The sequence below is a fragment of the Amblyomma americanum genome, chromosome 8 (genome assembly GCF_052857255.1).
Source record: "Amblyomma americanum isolate KBUSLIRL-KWMA chromosome 8, ASM5285725v1, whole genome shotgun sequence".
Taxonomy (NCBI): Eukaryota; Metazoa; Arthropoda; class Arachnida; order Ixodida; family Ixodidae; genus Amblyomma; species Amblyomma americanum.
Genome location: NC_135504.1, coordinates 99,663,916 through 99,686,232, shown reverse-complemented (window position 1 = coordinate 99,686,232; position 22,317 = coordinate 99,663,916). Strand labels below are relative to the sequence as shown.

General features: G+C 45.1%; 1 pseudogene; it reads right to left on the bottom strand.

Annotated features, from left to right (window-relative positions):
* LOC144102642 (putative sodium-dependent multivitamin transporter) overlaps positions 1-14,324 on the bottom strand; it is a 68,680-nt pseudogene extending 54,356 nt beyond the window's left edge.
* Positions 14,325-22,317: the final 7,993 nt, after the last annotated feature.

Below are 22,317 nucleotides of genomic sequence, written 5' to 3'. Positions count from 1 at the left end.
GGTGGCAAAGCCTTGAGGTGCTCAAGTATGTGCGGGAAAGTTGGGCATAAAATGTACAGAACTCAAAGTGCAGTGGCTAGCCTTGCGCTACTCAAGAATGTGCGGGAAGCTGGGCATGCACTGTACAAAACACAGAGTGCAGTTGCAAAGCCTTTAGCTGCTCAAGTATGTGCAGGACAGTTGCGCTTAACATATACAGAACACGATGCGCTGCACCAAAACCTTGCGCTACTCAAGATTCTGTGTCAAAGCTGGCCATGCAATATACAGAACGCAGAGGGCGGTGGCAAAGCCTTGAGTTGCTTAAGTATGTGCGGCAATGTTGGGCATAAAGCATAGAGAGCGCGACGAGCGGTAGCAAAACCTTGCGCTACTCAAGAATGTGCGGGAATGCTGGGCATGCAATGTGCAGAACGCAGAGTGCGGTGGCAAAGCCTTGAGCTGCTCAAGCATGTGCGTTAAAGTTGGGCATAAAATGTACAGAACGCGATGTGTGCTGGCAAAGCCTTGCGCTATATTCAAGAATGCTGTGAAGCTGGGCATGCAATGTTTAGAACGGGAAGTGCGGTGGCAAAGTCTTGTGATGCTCAAGACGCGTCGTGCACTACAGTCGGCCAGATTCGTCCCCATTTGTTCGTACAGAAGTGCCCGCGTTGAGACGGAAACAGTGAAAAGCACGTTCACGAGTGGCGAACGCTGCACTTCCGTTGAGCGTGAGTTAGGTCAGATCTTTTCATTCTAGTTATACGCGTATGCGCTCGCTGTATCTACAGACTAGAACAAAATATTTAACCCCTAGCAGCTTCCTGATAGCAACTTCACTTTTACACAGTTTTCTGAAAATATTTCCCGCTACGGTCTCAGACAGAGCGCGCAGGTAGAAATAGTGCGACACAACCACGGCGCCGGGGTATTAGGGCGTAACCGCTACCACATTGAGTTGTCTCCGCATGTAAATCATTTTGCTGGCGAGATCTATTGGTAATGAATATCCACGAAATGTGCTAATTAACGGCGGAAGGCACACCTTGTCATGCTGCAACCATATTGCATTGCAGGAATATCGTCCGTATTTTGTAGCCACAAGTTTCTCCCCAAATTTTAATTTTACAGCTCAGACTCGCGAAGCATCTCTTATACTCCAAAAAAAAAGAATTTGGCCCTAAAACGTCATCAGCATTCCCACCTGCGACGTTCGCTGCAATGCGCCAGTGCCGGCGACGCTCCCATGCCCTTAGGCGGTCAGTGGCTTTCTGTCCCAGGTTTAGTCTTCACCTGTCCAAGCCTGTTTTGTCCCAGAAGAGGCCGATTCTGCCCCATAGCATGAAGGCTCTGTACCCGTATCACGCAGGCAGTGAAGCTTCACAAGCAGTAAAATTATGGAATCACTGTGTCCTAACTATCAATTAAACGCAGAGTTCATCGCAGACTTAACGGCGTTACTTGAATTACTCGGCAATGGGCATAGTCAGGCTGATGATGATGATGATGATGAAATGCTACGGCAATGGCCGTACTAAGTGCATCATACGAAAACCGAGTGCATCCATACGTGATCTCAGGGATGCACTCGGTTGCAGTGCGCAGTTCACTCGTTTGCAGGTATGCTGGTGACATTACCAACAAAAAAACGCTTTTTTCACAGTTTCAAAGCTCTTACAAAACACTTGATTAAGGCTTTTTTATTACGATAATTCATCCAGTGCTCTATTGTTCAAAGAAAAACTGCAGGTTTGGGAAACCGCAGTTTTGTCTGCGGCCCACGGCACCGAACATTTCTACATTTCAACAGACGCAGCCACCTGCGCATCGTGTAACAAAACTCTTGCAGCGTTCACTTGGATGTGACCAGAATTAACAGCTACTCAAATGACAGAACGTCTCTCTGTGTAATAGTGTTGTACACTTCGGGGAACTGAAGCATCATGTTGTTCACTTACGCTGAAGACGAAGTAGACGACGCATGCGGTGATGCCGACCGTGTTGTCGAAGCGCAGCCGCAGGTACTTGAAGTAATGAAACAGAAGGATGTCCGCAATGAGAAGTTACATCCACATTCCTTGATAGCCCATGGGAGCAGATACATGCCGCAGCAAGCACAATAACAAAGCACTTCAATGATATCGAAATGAGACTACCACACAGCTGTTGTCACTAGTATATTTCAAAAGCTAATTTTCACACTGAGTTTCAAGACAGGAGAATTGATTATATGCGGTAGCCACGCAGGATTATTCTTGTTTTAAATGCGCTTTATATGTTCATGACGATAAAGCTATAACTCACGCGTACCATGGCGCGCATCTTTGACTAATTCGCGGAACTTCTTTTTAAATGAAATAAAGAAAACCACAATAACGCCAATGTTCCAGCTCCTCCTAAAATGCTTAAGTAAGATGTATAGAGTGCCATAGTTTGAAACTCTGGTGCAACATTCCGCTGTAGTAATAATGGTTATTACCTTAGGCAGTTTGTTTCATAACCCTTGCTGCAATGTTTCTGTCTATAGGTTAAACCTGTCATTTTACCTTGTACAAGTAGCTACCCAGTCGGCAAGTAATTTCGTGCCTTTTCTTAGACTCCCTGTTTCGACTCCGCAAATGGCGAGTGGCACGTTACATCAGTTATTTGTCTTATAATTTTTAGAATTCTACTGTGATACGTTTCGCTGAAATAGCTTCAGGGCGTCAGCAAACGCCATCCATCTCATTTTTTTTTTCTTTCATAAATCACATGCTCACGGAGGTCAAGAGGCAGAGATCGGCCCACAACAGTGCGCTCGCTCTGCACATCTAGTAACCAACTGGCTGTCCTGAAATGCTCATTTGCCAGGCAGTTGATGCCAACTCTAGTTAGTTCTTTTTCCCTATTATTTGTATGCCTCAGGTAACACTTGCCTGTTTAGACCCTCAACAACTGTATGCATTTCATTTCCTCACTTACTGTGCACCGCAATGTCTTGAATAAATTCATGTTTACTGTGGTAATGTTCGTCAACGTGTATACAGAATAACACGCTGTGGGGCTAGTTGGTAAAGGATACGTTTCAATGACAAGAAATTCAGCACTATTTTTTTACGGACGGACGCAGTGACACGCATGGCGGGACGGGCTCTGGTTACAATTACTTTATCAAATGCACACCTAATTTTGTTACAACGGAGGTGGACAGAGTTGTTACAAACACACACTGTGACAAACAAAAATAAGGGAAAATAACAAAACAGTGCTGTAGGTCTAGCTGAAAAACTTGTGTATTTTGTTGCCTATCTATCAGTAACTCCTTTTTGACTTCTCGAAGGTAGGCTGATGGGTCACTAAAGCACATATTAACTCTCGCCGTGATCAAATATCCCTTTGTGAGCTCGCGTGCTACTTTATCTTAGGTTTGAGCTCGTCCTTTTCAAGGCAACGTTCACAAGTACTGCTCTCCGTAATGGGCAGTGATGGGATGGATTCACGTTCGGACTGCTTTCGAACGACATCTCGTTGCGTTACTACATGCCTAGTCGAGTTACAGCAAAATAGCTATAATGTCCGCTTTACGCTGTTGGCGGGCATGTCGCTTTCCCGCTCAAGTTTCTCTACCTGCTGAGCTTGCTCTGTATCAGCTTTGCCCTTTCTACCCTCTACATCTCGTGATGTCTTTTAATCGTTCTAATTGGGTTCTTCGCGCTGCATTAAGAGATTTCTCATCAAACCCTCGAAAGACCCTCATCAAACCCTCGGGGGTGTAGCTTTCAATTAATGTTGCAGCTTTTTTGCAAGCTACCAATTTTTTTGGCATGCAGCATGCTAGGCGCGCTCACTTAATTAACTCCCGAGTGGATAGCACAACGGACAACAAAATAGGAATGAGCAAATTATCTTTTGTTAAGACGTGAGTCACTGTACTCAGCAAGGTGCCCATCGATTGCAGGTGATATTGAGAAAATACCGCAGGTTCTCGTTTTTTTGCCTCGTATCATGAAAAACGGCAGATCCGTGACGTTCTTTGCTGCACTTTAGTTATCATGCTCTTCGGTACACTACACCGGATGCGACATGTACCCTAAGAGCCTCATTGCTTTGAAGCATTGCGAAGCTTTCTGTTTACGAAACGTATTCGCCAGCTGCGGACCTGGCAATCGCTGTTTATTTTCTAACACTCGAGGCGACGACATGCTTTACCGACCTGAACCCCATTCCTAAGCTCGTCGTAAACGCCTGCCGCTGCTCCACGTCGCGCAGACGTCGCTTATTCTGCCCACATTCCTTTCGCCCCATTACTTCTATGTATTTAGCCGTTGCTGCGTATCCTACTCGCATTCCCACTAGTCCGTACCACAGGGTCTTTGCAGAACATTCTCTTCTGTGAGAAATGGCTAGAAATAGCCATCCACTATTTTTCTGTGCATGGAGAGTGTCTGATTGATCAATGGTGGAATTTATGGAGCAAAAAAAAAAACTCGGGAATGGGTGTCCCATGGCAGTTTTCCAACCTCGTCGTAAAAGAGCATATCCCACTGCGGAGGTTCAGAGGCGTTGGTGTTCAGCTGCATACTCAAAAGTCGCGCGTTCGATCCCAGTCTTTGGGGACGTATTTTGATGGCAACGAAACACAGCACACGCAAGTGTGCTGTGCCATGCCACCGTACAGTAAAGAACCCCAAGAGGTGTAAACTATTCTGGAACCGTCAATTACAGTGTTCTTGATAGCCTTTGATCATAGAAGGTCAGGCAAGGAGACACGATCTCGCCAATGCTGTTCACCGCATGTTTACAGGAGGTATTTCGAGGCCTGAATTGGGAACAGTTGGGAATAAGAATAAATGGAGAATTCCTAAATAATCTGCGATTCGCTGATGACATTGCCTTGCTGAGTCACTCAGGAGGTGAACTGCAAATCATGATCAATGAGTTAGACAGGCAGAGTAGATCGATGGCTCAAAAAATTAACATGCAGAAAACCAAGGTAATGTTCAACAGCTTAGCAAGGGAACAACAGTTTACAATTGGCAGCGAGAGCCTAGAAGTTGTGACGGAATACGTCTACTTAGGGCAGGTAGTGACAGCTGATCCGGATCATGACAGGGAGATAACTAGAAGGATAAGAATAGGGTGGAGCGCATATGGCAAATTCTCGCAGATCATAAGTGGCAGTTTACCAATTTCCCTCAAGAGGAAAGTGTACAACAGCTTTATCTTACCGGTACTCACCTATGGGGCAGAAACGTGGAGGCTAACGAAAAGAGTTCAGCTTAAGTTAAGGACCACGCAGCGAGCCATGGAAAGAAAAATGATAGGTGTAACGTTAAGAGACCGGAAGCGGGCAGAGTGGGTGAGGGAACAACACGGGTTAATGACATCCTAGTCGAAATCAAGAGAAAGAAATGGGCTTGGGCAGGGCATGTAATGTGAAGGCAAGATAACCGCTGGTCCTTAAGGGTAACGGAGTGGATACCAAGAGAAAGTAAGCGTAGCAGGGGGCGGCAGAAGGTTAGGTGGGCGGATGAGATTAAGAAGTTTGCAGGCAAAGGGTGGATGCAGCTGGCAAAGGACAGGGTTAATTGGAGAGACATGGGAGAGGCCTTTGCCCTGCAGTGGGTGTAGTAAGGCTGATGATGATGATGATGATGATAGCCTTTGTGTCCCTGCAGGACGTTAAACTACACTATTTGCATTTTACGGTAAACGATAGTATAAAATGTAATTGAGAGCTTATTTCCCTTTTTTATATTAAAAAGAAGTAAGGAGAAAAGGAGGACAGTGGGCAAAAAGTTGTTAAAGACAGCTTAAAGTTGTACCCACTGCGCAAACCCATTACGTGGGGTCTACTGCAGCACGACCCGAGAAGGAAAAAGGAGAGAGAGCGGTGCATTACGAGAGATAGGCTTGAGGAGGCCACTTCACTTCCGCTTTTTAATCATTCTTTTTAAATAGAGTGCCTGGTATAGAGCTGCTCCAAAGATCGGACGTCGCGCAGTCCGCCACTATTCTATACCGCCGACCCTGCCAGGCGCTCCGAAATCCTCCTGAATGCCTCACCTGGAAAACAGACACCACCCGCAGGTTGTACAGCAGAGGCACCAGAACTTGTGACGTCGGTGTCACTGCCAGGGGTGTGGAGGCCATCATCCAGACCATGTGGAATCCGTAGGCGTAGAAGTGGACCAGGAATCCGACCACGGACACCCCGTTCACCACGGAAGCCAGTATAGATATGGTGAGGGCGGCCTCGGGAAGGCTGCGGCCCCCAAGAAACACGTCCGTCGTGGTGCTCTCGCATCCAGTGCCTTCTGCTGGAATCGTCTGAGCGTTAACAAAGCAGATCTTATTAGCCATTGGCCTATATCTGAGAAAGGCGTAGGTCACCTCATGTTCATGAACGGACACTTACGGCCAATAAATTGGGCCTCCCTATCAATAAACAAAACAGAAAATTTTCTGTTGTCACAAAACGTTTTGCTGTAGTAATATAGAACCTGGTGACAGAAATTCTTGCACCGACAACAGAAGATTCTCTAGTATTGTGCAGTTCCGTGTGGTACGGCCGGGCCAGTTTTCTTTCGACGACAGGCAACGTCGCCACACTAAAAAAAATCTGTCGTAAAGACAGGACGACAGAAATTTTTGTCGTATGTTGGGACTGGCTGTGTTATATTTTTTTCTTGGGAGCTGTACTGATAGGTAACCTCGTTTAATTACAAGCAGACCACGCTAATTGAAAGCGGAGCTTCTAAAAACTATAAAAGACCAAAAAATAAATATAAATGTCGCCCTCGCAGGCCGGTTTCGGAAGCAAAATCCATGCGTCAACATCAATTTTTGAGCGCAGATTCCAGCGGCTACGCTTCAGCACCATTACATTCTTAAATAATGATAACTATATCTTTATTGAGCATTCACATAAATGAATAGAGGGAAATAAAAATAGTAGCAAAGAGTTTGTTCGCGTCACAAATGCGTGGTTTCGGGGGCCTGCAGGAAAGCCTGCCAAGCTGAGTGCTCGGTACCAGTGAAAAAGAAATCTCTAATACACATAGAATACAGACTCATTCAAATTCGTGCATAGAAGAGGATGAAAACAAAAAGGAACGCACGCGAATTGAAAAAAGTCGTTTTATAAAGTACAGAAATACAAGTAAAGACATTAGAATTAAGATCGCATGAATCTAACAAAAGTTCAATCGTCATCAACAATAATATAAATGATAAAGACGAATCCAAAGCTTCATTAACACACACACACACACACACACACACACACACACACACACACACACACACACACACACACACACACACACACACACACACACACACACACACACACACACACACACACACACACACACACACACACGCACACGCACGCACGCACGCACACACGCACACACGCACACACACACACACACACACGCACGCACACACACACACGCACAGAGAACACTTCAATGAAAATAGATATAAATGATATGTTAGCAATACAATATTGCTGACTTGCTTCTTTTTGTTTTTCACGTACTAAAGCAGTTACAAATCAACTACTTTAGTGGTGCCAACCCGTGCTTTGCGGTGAGGACGTCAAATGTTTAAATCAGCTGGCAGGAAGATTTTTAAATTCGATCATCTCGGGGATAATTTTCTTTTTTGCTGTCTCACAAACGTCAAAGTAGCCATATAGAGCCGAAGAGTCCATTTGTACAGAGAGATGGAGTTTGCGTGAACGTCGGCTTTAGTGCTCCAGCACTTTGGACCGAAAGTTCGTTGCTGCACGCCTAGACGTGACAAGATAAACTATATGGGGCAGACAGAGCATGAGCCTGCGCGCACGGGAATCTAATCCTGGCCTCCTGTGTTAGACCCGAGCGTAATAAAAGATAATACCTACTGCAAACAATGAAAGGAAAGCTGACATCAGCTGACGGTTTTCTGAGCGCTGGAAACAAGCGTCAATTTTTTAAAAATTGGTTTTGGGGGAAAGGAAATGGCGCAGTGTCTGTCTCATATATCGTTGGACACCTGAACCGCGCCTTAAGGGAAGGGATAAAGGAGGGAGTGAAAGAAGAAAGGAAGAAAAGGTGCCGTAGTAGAGGGCTCCGGAATAATTTCGACCACCTGGGGATCTTTAAAGGGATACTGAGGAGAACTCTATCATTTTTTTTGTTAGCAAAATCTGATACTTCGGCATTTTATGGCTTTGTTGCTGCTTGTCCGGGCGCGAAAGATGCATTTATTTCAAAAAAATTTGGATTCGAAGTTGAGAAAGTTTTTCCCGCCGCTCTGATTCAAACTCGAGAACTCTAATGACGACACGGAGAACTCTTATGACGTCACAGAACGGAGTGACGTGATACGTGACGTAAACGCAGACTCCGTGATTTCTGACGGCTAGCAGTGCGGTGCGCAACCTTCCTTTGCTAGCCTCAGAGATTCGTGGCTTCTATGAAGTAAGGAAAATTCCTCCAAGGTGGCGCCTCTTGTCCTAGGAAGGTATCACGCTTGTACTTGCGAGATTGGCCTGTGGCGGCCACACCTGTATTTTGGTTCTTGCTATTTTCTACATTACAAGAGCTTTGTTTTCAGTAAGAGTGGCGTTTTTGTGATCAGGAGCTGCTATTCTATCGATACAAGCCAACTTCAATTTCTCCTGAGTGTCCCTTTAACGTGCACTGACATCGTACAGCACACGGGCGCCTTAGCGTTATCCCTCCATAAAAACGCAGCCGCCGCGGTCGGGTTCGAACCCGGGAACTCCGGATCAGTAGTCGAGCGCCCTAACCACTGAGCCACCACGGCCGGAAGAAAAATTCGATCGCATACGTTGTTGTACACGTCTTCCTAATAAACTTTCAGCAGTAATCCGAAAAATGTTGTCAAGAAAACATTTAATGACATTTTCAAGTCGCCTAAAAGTGATTCTTGAACTGACTCTGCTGTGATCGATTTGGCAATAGACTTTTCACCATGCTTTTCCACCAGGGGCGAAGCGAATGGAAGGAATGTTGAATCCCTACTCTGTGTTTCAAGCAAAAGATAAGTGGTGGAAGTACAGCGCTCACAGGGACTGCATCTATGAGAGGTTGTGCTTCCTTAGATGGTGTCTTTTCAGTATCCATTGCACTTGCGAATGCTGACAGAGTAAAAGAAACAATGCTATAGGTCGAATAGCTTACGCTGCAAATCACCATTAAAATGTCTGCTTCGGCCTTCATTACTTTAGCATGTTTGACCGAACCCTGCTCTTTTTCTTTTGTCGTGACGCAGATAAATATTGTCATAATGCTGCCCTCCGTATCGAAAAAAAAGCACAAACTTTTTGACATCTAGCCACCTTACAGAAGAACACCGTCGCCCGCCAGACACGTAACACCGAGTGCTGGAAAGTGAGATATTTCATTATACCTTATGGTTCGCAGAAACTACAGAACAAATTTTTGAGGTGTATAAACAGAATAAATCAAGAATGCATGAAATTTAAAGACGCAATGTTAAAAGAAATTGGGCAGGAATCTCAAAAATGCTAGGCTGTGTTTTTTATCGCCGTCCAGATTTCTCAATCCCGTTAATTCCCAACTGCGAACTTTTTCTTCCATGATTATCTTCGTTTTCCTTTGGTTTAGGTGAAAATGAGCGCTTTATTCTTTTTACCTGACCAGCTATCAGTGTATTTGTATTTCTGTTATTAATGACGGATGAGTGAAATTTTAACTGGTATTGTTTGTTTTCTCCTGACTCCACTAACATCGTGTATTTTTATTTTTGTTGCATGATTGCACTACTAATTGGGCATTTTTAATTCCTGCCATTAAACCATATTTTTGTACGTTACATTTGCTATGGGCGGATAAATTACATTCTTCCCGCGTGTGTTTTTAAAGTAAACAATGCCGCTGTGATGCTGCCCAGTGTATGGGGGACAGCTCTGTCAAGCTATCATTGATAACAGTCTTTACTGCTGGTCTTCTATGTCGCATATGTTATATGTGGCACAGATAAAGGCGTTATCATTACTACTTTTGTTAAAACAGTATTTGAACGCAGTTCTTGGTTGATTCATTACTGCCTGAAGATGTGCAAAGAGAGTTTGAGTACCATTTGTGCGTTTTCGCGGACGGCTTTCTGACTGGAAGCACCGAGGCTAGTACAGCAGTCTATCAAACAGCTGCCTTGAATCTCATTTGGGCTGCGGGACTTATTCGGGCTTTGTCGCCTACAACAACCAAGAAAAACAGCTGCAATTGAGGTGGCCTTTTAATGATTAAGAGTTTTTATAGCTCGACTGCACGCTGAAACTGACGGACACGAAGTCACTTCTTGAACAACATTACTAGCATGGTTTCCCTGAGAAAATGCGTGCCAAAGTACTTTGAGATTAGCAGTGCAACTGCACATTCGGGGATTTACAGTGCGCCTTAAGTGGCGGGCTTCCAGGTGAGGCCTCCAAGGAAAAAAAGGTTGCTAATACGGGAAAATGCTGTCTGCTGAGCCTGGAAGAAAATGCCTGGCGATCTCAAGGGACACCTCCCAGAAAAGGTGACAAACCATTTCAGAGAACTCTGTCTCCGCCGACCCAGTCCTGTGTAAAGAAGCTGAAACAGTGCGGAGATGCCTTACCTTCCCGTCACGGGCATTACCCCGACGTATGCGTTGATGTCCAAGACTCGGAGGTCATCGTAAACTATGCTTTTTTTATAGTGTGTGGCTTACAAACTTAAAAACAGGGCCGGAGCGGTGGCTAAGTGGGTATGGCGCTCCGCTGCTGACACGAAAGACGAGGGTTCGATCCCGGCCGCGGTGGTCGAATTTCAATGGAGGCAAAATTATAGAGGCCTGTGTACTGTGTGATGTCAGTATGCGTCAAAGAACCCCAGATGGTCCAAATTTTCGGAGGCCCCCGCTACAACGTACCTCGTCGCCCCAGTCGCTTTGCGACATTCAACTCCGATAAAACAAACAAAACCAAACTTAAAAAGCATCCTACCAAGATTGTTAAACACATCCCATATAAAAAACACCCAGCCCACGAACAACACTTTCAAGAATTTTTCGGAGAAGAAACTGAAGGAAAGGTCCTAGAGTATTCAATAAAAGTGGTTAAAGTCTAGATATTTAACTAATCCGTTACCTGAAGGGACCACCGAATATTCTATTTAGATAGAGTTGGGGGAAAAATGCCAAAAAACTGAAAATAATTGTCGTCACATGGTCAACAGTGCTAAAACCAGTGAACCTCGTGTATATAGTAAATGAGGTGACTTTGGAATTATCGGCAATAGTCTCATTCCAGGAATGCCAACTAGACGAAACGGCCAACAGAACAAACCACCCTCTTCAGAAACGTCAGCGCACTTTAACGTAGCTCTACGGGGAACAGAAAAGCCTGAGTTTTTAACACTCTTAAGTAAAAAAACTGCAGGTTTGGAACAAACTCAATATATTGTCACCTACGTACTTATATAGCGCTGTGTTCCGTATCATAATATTCATAGGTCTTGCCATGCTAGGATGTTCTACGGGGTCCGTACATCAACGGGGCCCGCATTTTCACAGTTCCGTATTTGCAATGCTTATTTAAATAAACTTTTCTTGTTCTCTAAAAGCGCAAATACCCGTGCCGTCAGCGCATAGCGCATTCATTAGATAAAGGCAGGCAGGATAAAGAATTTCGTATTGCGTATGGCCTTTTCCCAGCATCGGTATACAGAGGCCGCCAACGTCAGCTGGGTCAACGCCAGGTGGGAAACAAGCGTAAAACACATGCCAGTGTGATCCTACACTATGCGGGTAACTGTAGTTACACGTCGAATTGATCACTGTGCTTATCTTTTACTGTAGAACACTCACGATTCGTGAGTATAGCTCAGCCAGCCGGTGTGCACGTTAGAGCGTAACTTTTGTCACATTCGACCTCATGACAATTTGGTTACTATTATTAGGATTTTAGCAACATAAATTGAGTTACTGCTGAAGAGCAGTAATTAAACAGCAACAAATGAAATGCTATTACTCAAATCAGCAAGCTCTCATTTTATTCACAAGCAGTCATCCCCAGTAAGAGGATAAAGGTATCGCCCATCGTTAGCCCTCTCCTTCAGTAGCGGCCGCCTTATCGCAGTTGAGTTCCTCATCTGATTTTCCAACTTGGCCCTGTATAGCCTCTAGCTTCAATTTCTTTCGCCTCAAGTGCACTCTGTTATTTCTGTCCTGGTTCATATCTCCTTAAAAGCAGTTTCCTGCACTTGATTTGTGTTGTCAGACTCTCACCTGCCTTTTTGGAAGTTATTTCTACATATGAACTAGAACACAAAGTCGACGTTTTCAAAAGAGAGGAACTACTGGATAATAAAATAACACGGTACTGCATCGACCATATAATATCACGACTATCGCAAATGGAATCAATTTCTTGTATCATAAAACAAACAGTAGGTCATTATTAGTTTGTCGCTCAGATGGTGTTTAGTACTGACGAAACCAGTGAGGCAAAGAAATACTGTGGCTTTTTCAGTATCCTTGATAATAGAAGAATCAACGAATGCATTTAGTGAATAAGAGTGGAATTTGCTAAAACTACTCGGCGATGAAGAAGAATATGATATCATGATAATAAATCTACCATAAATATATCAGGGATGCAAAAAGAAATTTACTATTTAAAAAGAAAATTTTATAAACCATCGATAAACAAAGGCATAATAGAACTAAGGTTTGTCAAGGAAAATACGTAGCGAAAGGTGTAAACAGGACCCTTGCAATACGCTACTAAAAGAGGAGTTAAAACAACGGGGCATATTGGGCACTGCCAGGACATGTAAAATCCTACGCACTCTCATGAAAACAACAAAACGCTACGAAGGATTGCCCACCAATTCGACGGAGGAGACCAAGACATACGCAGGTCATTACAGGAAAGATAAATATGCTGACAAAAGTTACCACTTTAAAAATGGCAGTACACAGGTCGGGCAAACCTAAGCAAAGACGCCCCTCTAATGACGGAGGAATTCTATGCGGCAGCCTGGTCAGCAGCCAAAAATACGGCTGGAGGTGCGGACCGTGTCGCAAACATCATGATCAGAAAGTTCGGCAGTAATCAAATTGGCGTTCTCAAAAAGTTTATAAATGAACCTTTGTTGTCCAAACGGGTCCTTTCAGCAGCGTGGAAACACGCCGAGATTGTAACAGTTCGCAAGACAGGAAAGAAACCAAGCTTGGGAACACTACGGCCCATTTCCCTCACGTCATGCCTGGGCGGACTCTGCGAGAAGGTGGCCCTCCACCGTTTACAGAACTACACAGACGACCACAACTTGATGCCGCCCGCCATGTATGGCTTTCGAGTGGGGCATTCTATGCAGGACGTATTCCCACTCCTGAAAGAAGAAGTCTTAACCAAGAGGTGAAAGAATACATCATACTTGCACTAGACCTTAGAGAGGGCTTCGACAACGTGGCCCATAACGCCATTTCGACAGGGCTGACTGAGCTGAACTGTGGGGAACGCATTTTCAATTTTCAACGCATTTTTTATTTACATCCAGAGTTACGGCATAAAATCCATCAGCAATCCTTCAGTCAGATTAAAGGACCAGGAAATGGGATATCTTGCCACCCACTTGACATACATACCATTTCTTTGCCTGCATTTTAAAATCTTTTCCTAATACGCGCTTGGTTGTTGACTTTCGCTGTGTATATCTAACTTCCCGTCCTTCAGTAAACTCAGTCTTTACCAGCGCTTGTCTGTCTATGTCCCGCCACTGTTACGCTGTTCCCCTATACTCAGTGCATACCAGTTCACCCAAATTTCTGCTTTACTCAGTGTCATCCATAAGCCGATGGCAATCCATGCAAGATAGCAGCAAATGAATCGCGCCGACAATAATTTTGCTGCGGTAGCTTAACTTTTGGGCGCGCTTATCACACGTTCATGCTACACAGGAGCGGAAAACTGAATAGGTTGCTACGGGTCTCTACATAAACAAGCTCTAAATAACCAACACAAACAGAAAAGTACCCCCACAATAGCGCTTGTATTCTACGTTCTTTGCTGCCGGTCTTGCCATCTGCGAGGATTTTAGGTATGCGTCTATGACACACGCTTCTATGTTTTGCCCTCACTTCAAAAGAACGCAAGCTGTGTTTACATGCTCCCCAACCCAATTTGACGACACGAAATTAGCATCATGATAAGACCTTGACATTATGTGCATTATGATACGCACCCTTCGCCGACGATGAGCAACGGAGAAGTAGATTCCGACCAGGTACCCCAAGGCGGTCAGCGCGCCGAACACGGCGATGTCCGCGGCGTCCAGGCTCGTCGATGGGGAAGACATGCTTCCTCCCACTATTATCCGTCCACAGGTAAGGTATGCCCAACTTGGTGATGATATCAGTTTATACGATCTGCAGAAAATCGCAGATTTGTTTTGGCAAAAAGAGGTAAGGCAGTTTTCTTGGCCATTCAGGTCGTCACTCTGAGCCTATTAGAACCAACTTGAACAATTTTAAAGTCATTTGTAGGGCTATTGAAGTTTGTGGCCGGCTTTGAAGCCATGCGGAGTTCTTGCCTGTATCGGTCCGTGCCCAGAGTAGCCGTTTCCTTTGGGCCTGCATTAGATACTATGCCTTATCTTCGTGTGACTACTTTTCTTTAGATACTTCAACTGCTTGTGCACGAACTCCTGCACCCTATTTCTATTCTCCTGTCTTCCTTTGGTACTCGTTTAACGCTTTCAGTTTCGTGAAGTTTCGTGCGCAAATTCTCAGCAGCCAGCTGCCGTTCATTTAAAATAATCAGTCACGTCTAATCAGGTTTATATTTCAGCTGAAAAGGCTTTTTATGCTTTCGCGCTTATTTCACACGCTGTCCAATGTTCACTGTGGGCCAAAAAAGCTTAAAGATGGGACTACTTGCCGCACTTGCTCTACGCAACAAATCGGTAGTCCGCGGGGAGAAAAATCCTTCCCGCGACCTCTTGACTGTTCGTCTCTGAGTAAATAGCTGTAATGGTTTTACAGGAAAGGTCTTTACTGAAAGGCAATCACTTCCAAAAGAGAGCAATTTTTAAGCCAACCCCTTGACTGTTCAGCTCTGAGTAAAAAATACTTTATAATATTTAGTTTTCGGAGAAAGGAAATGGCTCAGTATCTGTCTCATATATCGTTAGACACTTGAGCCGCGCCTTAAGGGATAAAGGAGGGAGTTGAAGAAGAAAAGAAGAAAGTTGTGCCGTAGTAAAGGGCTCCGGAATAATTTCGACCACCTGGAGATCTTGAACGTGCACTGACATCGCAGAGCCCACAGGCGCCATAGCGTTCTGCCTCCATAAAAACGCAGCCGCCGCGGTCGGGTTCGTACCCGGAAACTCCGGATCAGTAGCCGAGCGCCCTAACCACTGAGCCACCGCGGCGGGTCTGCGTAAATAGGTGTAGGTCTTTTAAAGAACAGGTCCTTATGGAAACGCAATTACTTGCAAGAGACTAACCTTTGAGACGTTTTTAACTGCTCTCCGGCTTTGGGAACAAGAACGGCGCTGCACTACAAAAGGATACCGATACCTTTTCCAGGAAACGATGTGTCTGCGTTCAGGGAACTACTACTCTAGGCTGTCGGGCCCGAATATCACGAGCCTCGGTTGCGAACACCGTACAAATTTCGCGCAGCTTTTTCAAATTTTTCGTAACGCTTTGGCACAGCCAGACTCTAGGCCAACAGCTTGTCAGAGCGAATTCTCCTCGCAACATGTGGGAGCGTCCTGTCAGGTGGCAACTTTCCGTTCGCAATTTAGTGCCTGTTTTGCATCTCGAAGCGGCCGCAGCCACACCCGGCGCAGCTTTCATGCCAGGCTGCTTGTAGGTTCTCTATTTACAGTTCCGTTAAGCGCTTAACACAAGTTCCGTCTGCTTTATTTTTCATTATAGTTTTGAAAATAAATGAAGGTGCTGTGTACTGTAGCTCGGACCAGCTCTGAACGTGTGCAATCAAGGGCAGAAGCGTCAAGGACGTGCTGCTGCTGGCTCAAATGCACACGCGCGTCACCAGAGTGGCCTAATGCTCATTTGGCCCACCAATTAAGGGATGCTCGTCTGGCAGCACCTGCTCTACCTTCCTTGGTGCCGTTGCGAGAAGCGGCCGTAGCGACGAGTCGACAAGCCGAAACCGGCACATGTCGCCAGCCCGGCAGTACGCCGTCAAGCCATACAGAAATTAATTGGCAGGCTGCATTTCTCTGGATTTTCCAGCAGGCTGGAAACCAAAACTCTCGTCCCGAGAAACACAAAAGACAATTTTTTGTTGTCAACATTTTCCTGTAGTGTTTTGCGACATGACGACAGAAATTCTTGTCGTGGCAACAGCATTTTCTGCAGTAATGCAACGACAGATGTAATGACAGAGACAGTTCCTTCACGACAACAGAGAACTTTGCAACACTACAGAGGAATCGGCCGTAACGACAGAAGGACAAAAAACTTGTCTTTTAGGACCGGCTCTGTCGTATTTTTCAACTGTGATTTGATTTTGTATCACGTGCTTCGAGGGTTTTCCACCTAAAATCCTCTTGCACCGCTGCTTTCGTCGTACTTTCGAATGCACCTAAAGTAAGCCTGCCGACGTCTTTAGCGTTATTCAAGCGCAGAATGTAAGGCAGCTTTCATGCACACCCCAATGCTTGCAAAGAACAATGGCGGCACCACTGCACCTCCCCCCTGAACGAATTACGCCATATTTGTTATACTCCCACAGTACCCTACGCTTCATCACATGATCTTGTGTTTTCAATATCGTCATTATTTTCACTGCCTGATCTCACTTTGCCGTTTCCGTTGTTAATTAACCATTTAAAAGAATACTTGTATACCTTAACTGCCGATAGATCGAAATTTCGCAATGTAATCCTGCTGCACTCATTATTATGAACCATATCTCTCGATTTTTCAGCGGAAAATTTCTGCCTCAAATCCATCGCCTGGCATGTGCAGTTGACAGCCAAATCTCTCATTTTTTTTCCCGTGGTATGCTAGGACATGGGCACATATAATTTCCCACGTGCGACCTATTTTCCATTTTTGCATCCAAGATAGTGGCTTATGGTCACGCTAGCTATTAGTTGCCGTGGAGGTTATTGCCGGGCAGGAACGTGAACAGGCTCCAACTCGTTGTCAGTCATCCGCGTGAAGAAACTGTCCTCCCAGATCCTCCGGGATCTTCCTTTACCGCTCCCGTCTTGAGCCTTCGTCTCTGCACCCGCCCTAACCAGGACACGGATGTCTATCCCAGCGGTTAGTGCGGAACATTTCGGACATGTGTTGAGTCCTGCTGTTTTTCAGAGCCTCATCGGCACATGGCTGGCGGAGTAAGCACTGTCCCAGCCTTGCAGCCGTATTCTTATAGTGTCGTTGAGTTGCAAAGAAAGGTGAAAACAGCATAACAGAATGCGGGCATGTGAACGTCTGATTATAAATTCTCGAATGGGAAGGATGCATCAGGGATCAAAGGGAAGCTGATGGCTTTAAATTAGTGTTCGCGAATTGGTGTGTTAATGCGTCCACTCTACAGTAGGCTGTGTTTCAGCCTCGTCTTGAGTCAAATCTGTCACGGTAAGATTCGTTATGGGCCTGTTCAGGGTGCGTACCTCGTTTGGACGTGAGGCAATGAGGGCCCCACCTCGTTCCTACCTCCTACGCAATGAGAACCCCTTCAGGACTAGCGGCTTGACCACCGGGTTTGTCCGCAACCACATATGCGCCCCTCCTCAAAGGAAGCCTATGGCTGCCGTCAAATTGAAACGAATGCTTTTCCATCCATTACAATTTTCCATAAAATTCACCCCACATAATACCGAAACGCCTGCCCCTAGTGCAGTGCTAGTTCGACATTCTTTCATAGAACAAGGGGGGTGACAGGCTAAGCAACAACAATTATAGATAGCGGACACGACACCAGAGCGAGCATTGGGAGGTTCAAATATAAGTGTCCCCTTGGAGATCCAACGAATGCTCATTCACTTGGTGCGCTCGTCGGCCAGTCTAACTGGGGTCCCAGGCTGAGGATTCATCCACCAGCTAAGTCAGTACCTTTTCTTTGGTCATGACACATTTTTCCTCTTCCTCCTGATTAATAGAACTTAGCGCCTTATTGACTCTTATAAGTTGTGCTATAGCCCATAGGGATTCTGTAAGAACACTGGGTTCTGTTATAATTCTTATGTTCTCTATATCCGCCACATCATAGCGGATGGTCAGAGCAGTATGATATGCTCTCAGGGTGTGCTTAACTAAGCATATGTCGGGCAATGGGTAGGTGTCTTGCGGCTCTGTTCTTTTATCAACACGTGCGTGTATGCATCGTATAGTCGCGGACAGAAGAAAATGGACCCCGCTTCGGCCGCCAGACTTTTGACACGTTACCAAGAGAAACGTAATCATGTCTGACGCATATGCAAGCAATAAATACTTTTGCGTTTGCCCCTGACTCAGAAAATAAGAATAATATTAATTGGTTTTTAGGGAAGGAAATGGCGCAGTGTCTCATATATCGTTGGACACCTGAACCGCGCTGTAAGGGAAGGGATAAAGGAGGGAGTGAAAGAAAAAAAGGAAGAGAGAGGTGCAGTAGTGGAGGGCTTCGGAATAATTTCGACCACCTGGGGATCTTTAACGTGCACTGACATCACACAGCACACGGGCGCCAATAATTTGCGCTTCGTCTCTAGCGAAACGCTGCCGTCGCGGTCAGCAAACATTTCTACTTCCGTTATGATAAGGTAAATAAGAGTTTGGCTCCTGAAGCGTTGTTCATAATGGTTTGTCCGTGACAGTACGTTCCTGGACATATGTCAACCATTATTAGAGTTGTCGCTTTGTCTTCAGGACGGGATTTTTAAGTTTTGTTCCTGCTGTTATGTAGCCCAAGGCAAACATTGAGTCATTTTCGGTGTAAAGGTGTCATTTCATTGCATACAACTACTGTGAACGTGACGCACTTCCTCTTTACATACCTTGTATCTTGCAGCTGAAAGGGTAAGCGTTGGTCCAACTTCTGAAAAATAACAAACCGGTCGAACAGATTTCTGGTTCTTTGTAAAATCCCATTTCGCCGATAAAAAAGGCAGTGGCGATAGCACCTTTTAACCTTGACACGATGTACCTTCCATACGTTACCAAATCACGGCCTCGTGGCTTTATAGATTTTTTTTATAAGCATAGCCGCCTTTCACAACGTTTACCATAAGATGGCGTGCTTTGCATTCTCGTAAGCCCAGTTATTGTTTAGACATTCGCACACAGTGGCCACCCTTAAAGTGAAAAAATTTGAATTTATTATGAGAAAGCCATCAAGTTAATTTTTAATGGACGCCCTTGCCTGAAACCAATCTGTAGCTTCTGCCTTAGCTCAGCCTCTACCGCTAACCACACAGGTGATCCTTGTTTTGCTTGCATTGAAATTCTGTACAATAATAGAGAAACTGTTAAAAGCCCGTGGGACGTAGTGCGATCTCCTTCATTTTTGCCTTCTTTCTTCCATCTCTTCTCTCTCCTCGTTTGCTGCAACCTGTTTGTTTATCAGTATGTCGCTTAAAAGAGCGTACAGAGCCTTTCACGTTTCTTTACGAAATATAAAGATTAATCTCATCGATATTTTATCCAAACCTGCCGCTTCATGCAAAAAACCCTTCTTCTACACTTCTTCTCAATGTAACTTGTGTATGTCAGTATCTCAGTAATACTTGTCAATGGGCTAGTTGGTGCATGTTTCCCGAAATAGAGGCTGTAGCGCCGAAAAAGACAACACACAGCAAGTGAGACGAGACAGGCGCCTGTCTCGTTTCACTTGCTGTGTGTTGTCTTATCCAGCGCTACAACCTATTTCTGGAAAGTCAGTATCTCGATTCTTTCCTCTATCTCTGCCGACATCGAGACGTGAATTATTCGCGTCGCCAAGTTTGTGCAAAGTTTGGACAGCCCACACAGCGCAGCCAGCAGAATATCAACATCACATAAAGCCGACACAACGTAGACACCGAGGGTGTATCAGATAAGCTCCTCGACAAATCGGCCGCTAACGCCGACAAACGATATATGGGTTCCCCTTAAGCTGCTACACAACGCGGCCAATTTTCGTTGGTGAAGGAAACAAAAAAGGTTGATGGAGTAAACAAACGACTCTAGTTCGAACAAATAGCGACGACTTTCGTTTCCTTTAATTGAGCATTTAAAGGATAGCAACCGCAATACTTGGCCTACTCTTCTACATATCGAATGCGTGATGTGCACTCTTTCAGTAATATTCGCGGGAGTATAGTAATGCCGCCGTTCATTACCAGCTGCGTTCCTTTGCATGAAACCTGCCGCCGCCGAAGCTGCTTTCTATTGTAAACAAAGAGCCCCCGCCCGCATACTGTAGAAAGGGAATGGACAGCGTCACTGCCGCACCATCTCCATCTTCGCGGACCACCCTGACGCTGTAGGCGCGCTCGCTTTTCTTGCGAGTAAAGAAGGACGAAAGTAATAAGAACCGTGTCCTATGCACGTTCAAAATATCCCTATGCACGTTCAGTAATCGCCGGGGTTAAACGTGGCCTGAACCTAGTTATACGAGCGAAAGCTCTATTAAGTATGGTCTTCACTGTCTCAAATGAAATGGCAAGGTCAAAGTCCAAGGTTAAGGTCAGGTACCCGATGGTCATAGCCACATGAACAAGTGGTAATACTACCATAGCTTGGACCATACCACCACGCAGTTAAGTTCGGTTTCACCTTTCAGTTCAATCTGAGCAGGGGCTCCATGTTTAGCATGTGACGCGGTTTTACTTAGGTTCTACCTAGCTAGGTCGATGAGCAAAATAGCGCAAAGTGTATTCCATTTGTAAATTCAGTTCTGCCTCATACAATTTCACTCTCTGTACTTGTTCACTGTAAATATATCCTGTGCTGTCATCTTCTGCAAGTACGCCTCCTGGTCATTTTCATCCACGCCGAACTAAATGATTGGAAGGGTCTGGAAACCTTCCCGAAGGAGGCTAACATCGAATTTCTGCTAGCATCTCGCATGCATCACTACAAAAGTAAAGTCAAGAGGTAGCACGCGTGATAATTCTCTCTGTGGTGCGGTGGTCCGCTTAGGATAGATTGGTGGAAATCGCGCATGATATCCCGCAAACATAGCATCTTGTTCCAGTAAAGGAAGCCTTACGAAGCTCATGTCGCACGCCACAGATGGAGATCAGCTGACGCCGTTTTGGTCTTCGTTCAAACGACAACTGCACGCTTTCCTGTTTTCTCCAGGGCTGTACGGGTGCAAGCAATTTTTTTTCTGCTTCAGAGGCCAACTATTTTTTTTGTAGACGATGAGCAACAGGTTTCCACTACGTGTGCAATATGAAACATGTAAACTTTCAGAAGAATCAGCAGAGAAGAGAGAAAAAATCATAATTTTGTCATTTGAAGGCTATTGAGGCTTTTCCACAGCATCAGCTCGGTATACGACCATGATTATAATGACCAGGTGGACGCGTCATTTGCACAGTCGGAACTGAGTTATGTCTTCCTCAAAAGAAGGGGGTACCTTTGACTCCCCCTGATACTAATTAATGATGTTCGTTGAGAGCAGAATAACTCAGAAATAGAGTTTGCCGGTTGACCTTATATGCAAACAAAATTAAAAAGTTCTTTTGATCAGGTAAGGGAAGCAGGCACGTGAAAGCAATTTGTTGACAAAGATAAGTGCTTCTGATAAGATGTTAATGCACAACTACCATATTGCAAAGCGGAGGAAGAAACGTTTAATAAAAAGTAGCCAATATTCGTTCCATAATTCGCAATAAGCAGTCAAAGGCCGTGTATGAAACGAAATGACAGCTGCTTGCAGAAAAAGAAATCACAAAGTGTGACCTCACTTCCGGAATTCAAAAACTGAAGTGTGTTCACCGCACACAGTCTTGAGGAGGCAGCAGAATGTAAGGTCGTGGTCGAGTAAAATTTGTCTAGACACTGACTCGCCCTTTTGTTCCGGCCAAAAACATCGTGGAACAAAGCACAATTAAAGCGAGAGAAAAAGCCCGCTGTGGCTGCTGTCGCTCGTTTCTGCCATATTCACTCGTCACTTCCGGTTTACCTCCCTGCCTTTCCTCTTCCTCCGCCTCCTACTCCTCGCCACTGGGTGCTTCCATATATAGGAAAGCGAAAAAATCTGCAGACATTTTGTGATTTTAGATGCTTTGTATCCAGTGTGTGCAGGGCAGTAAAGCAAGCAGATTTACATTTAGCCTAAGATTTGGTTTCCTAGGTCTGTCAACTTGTAGACGAACTTTTGATTTTTAGACACAT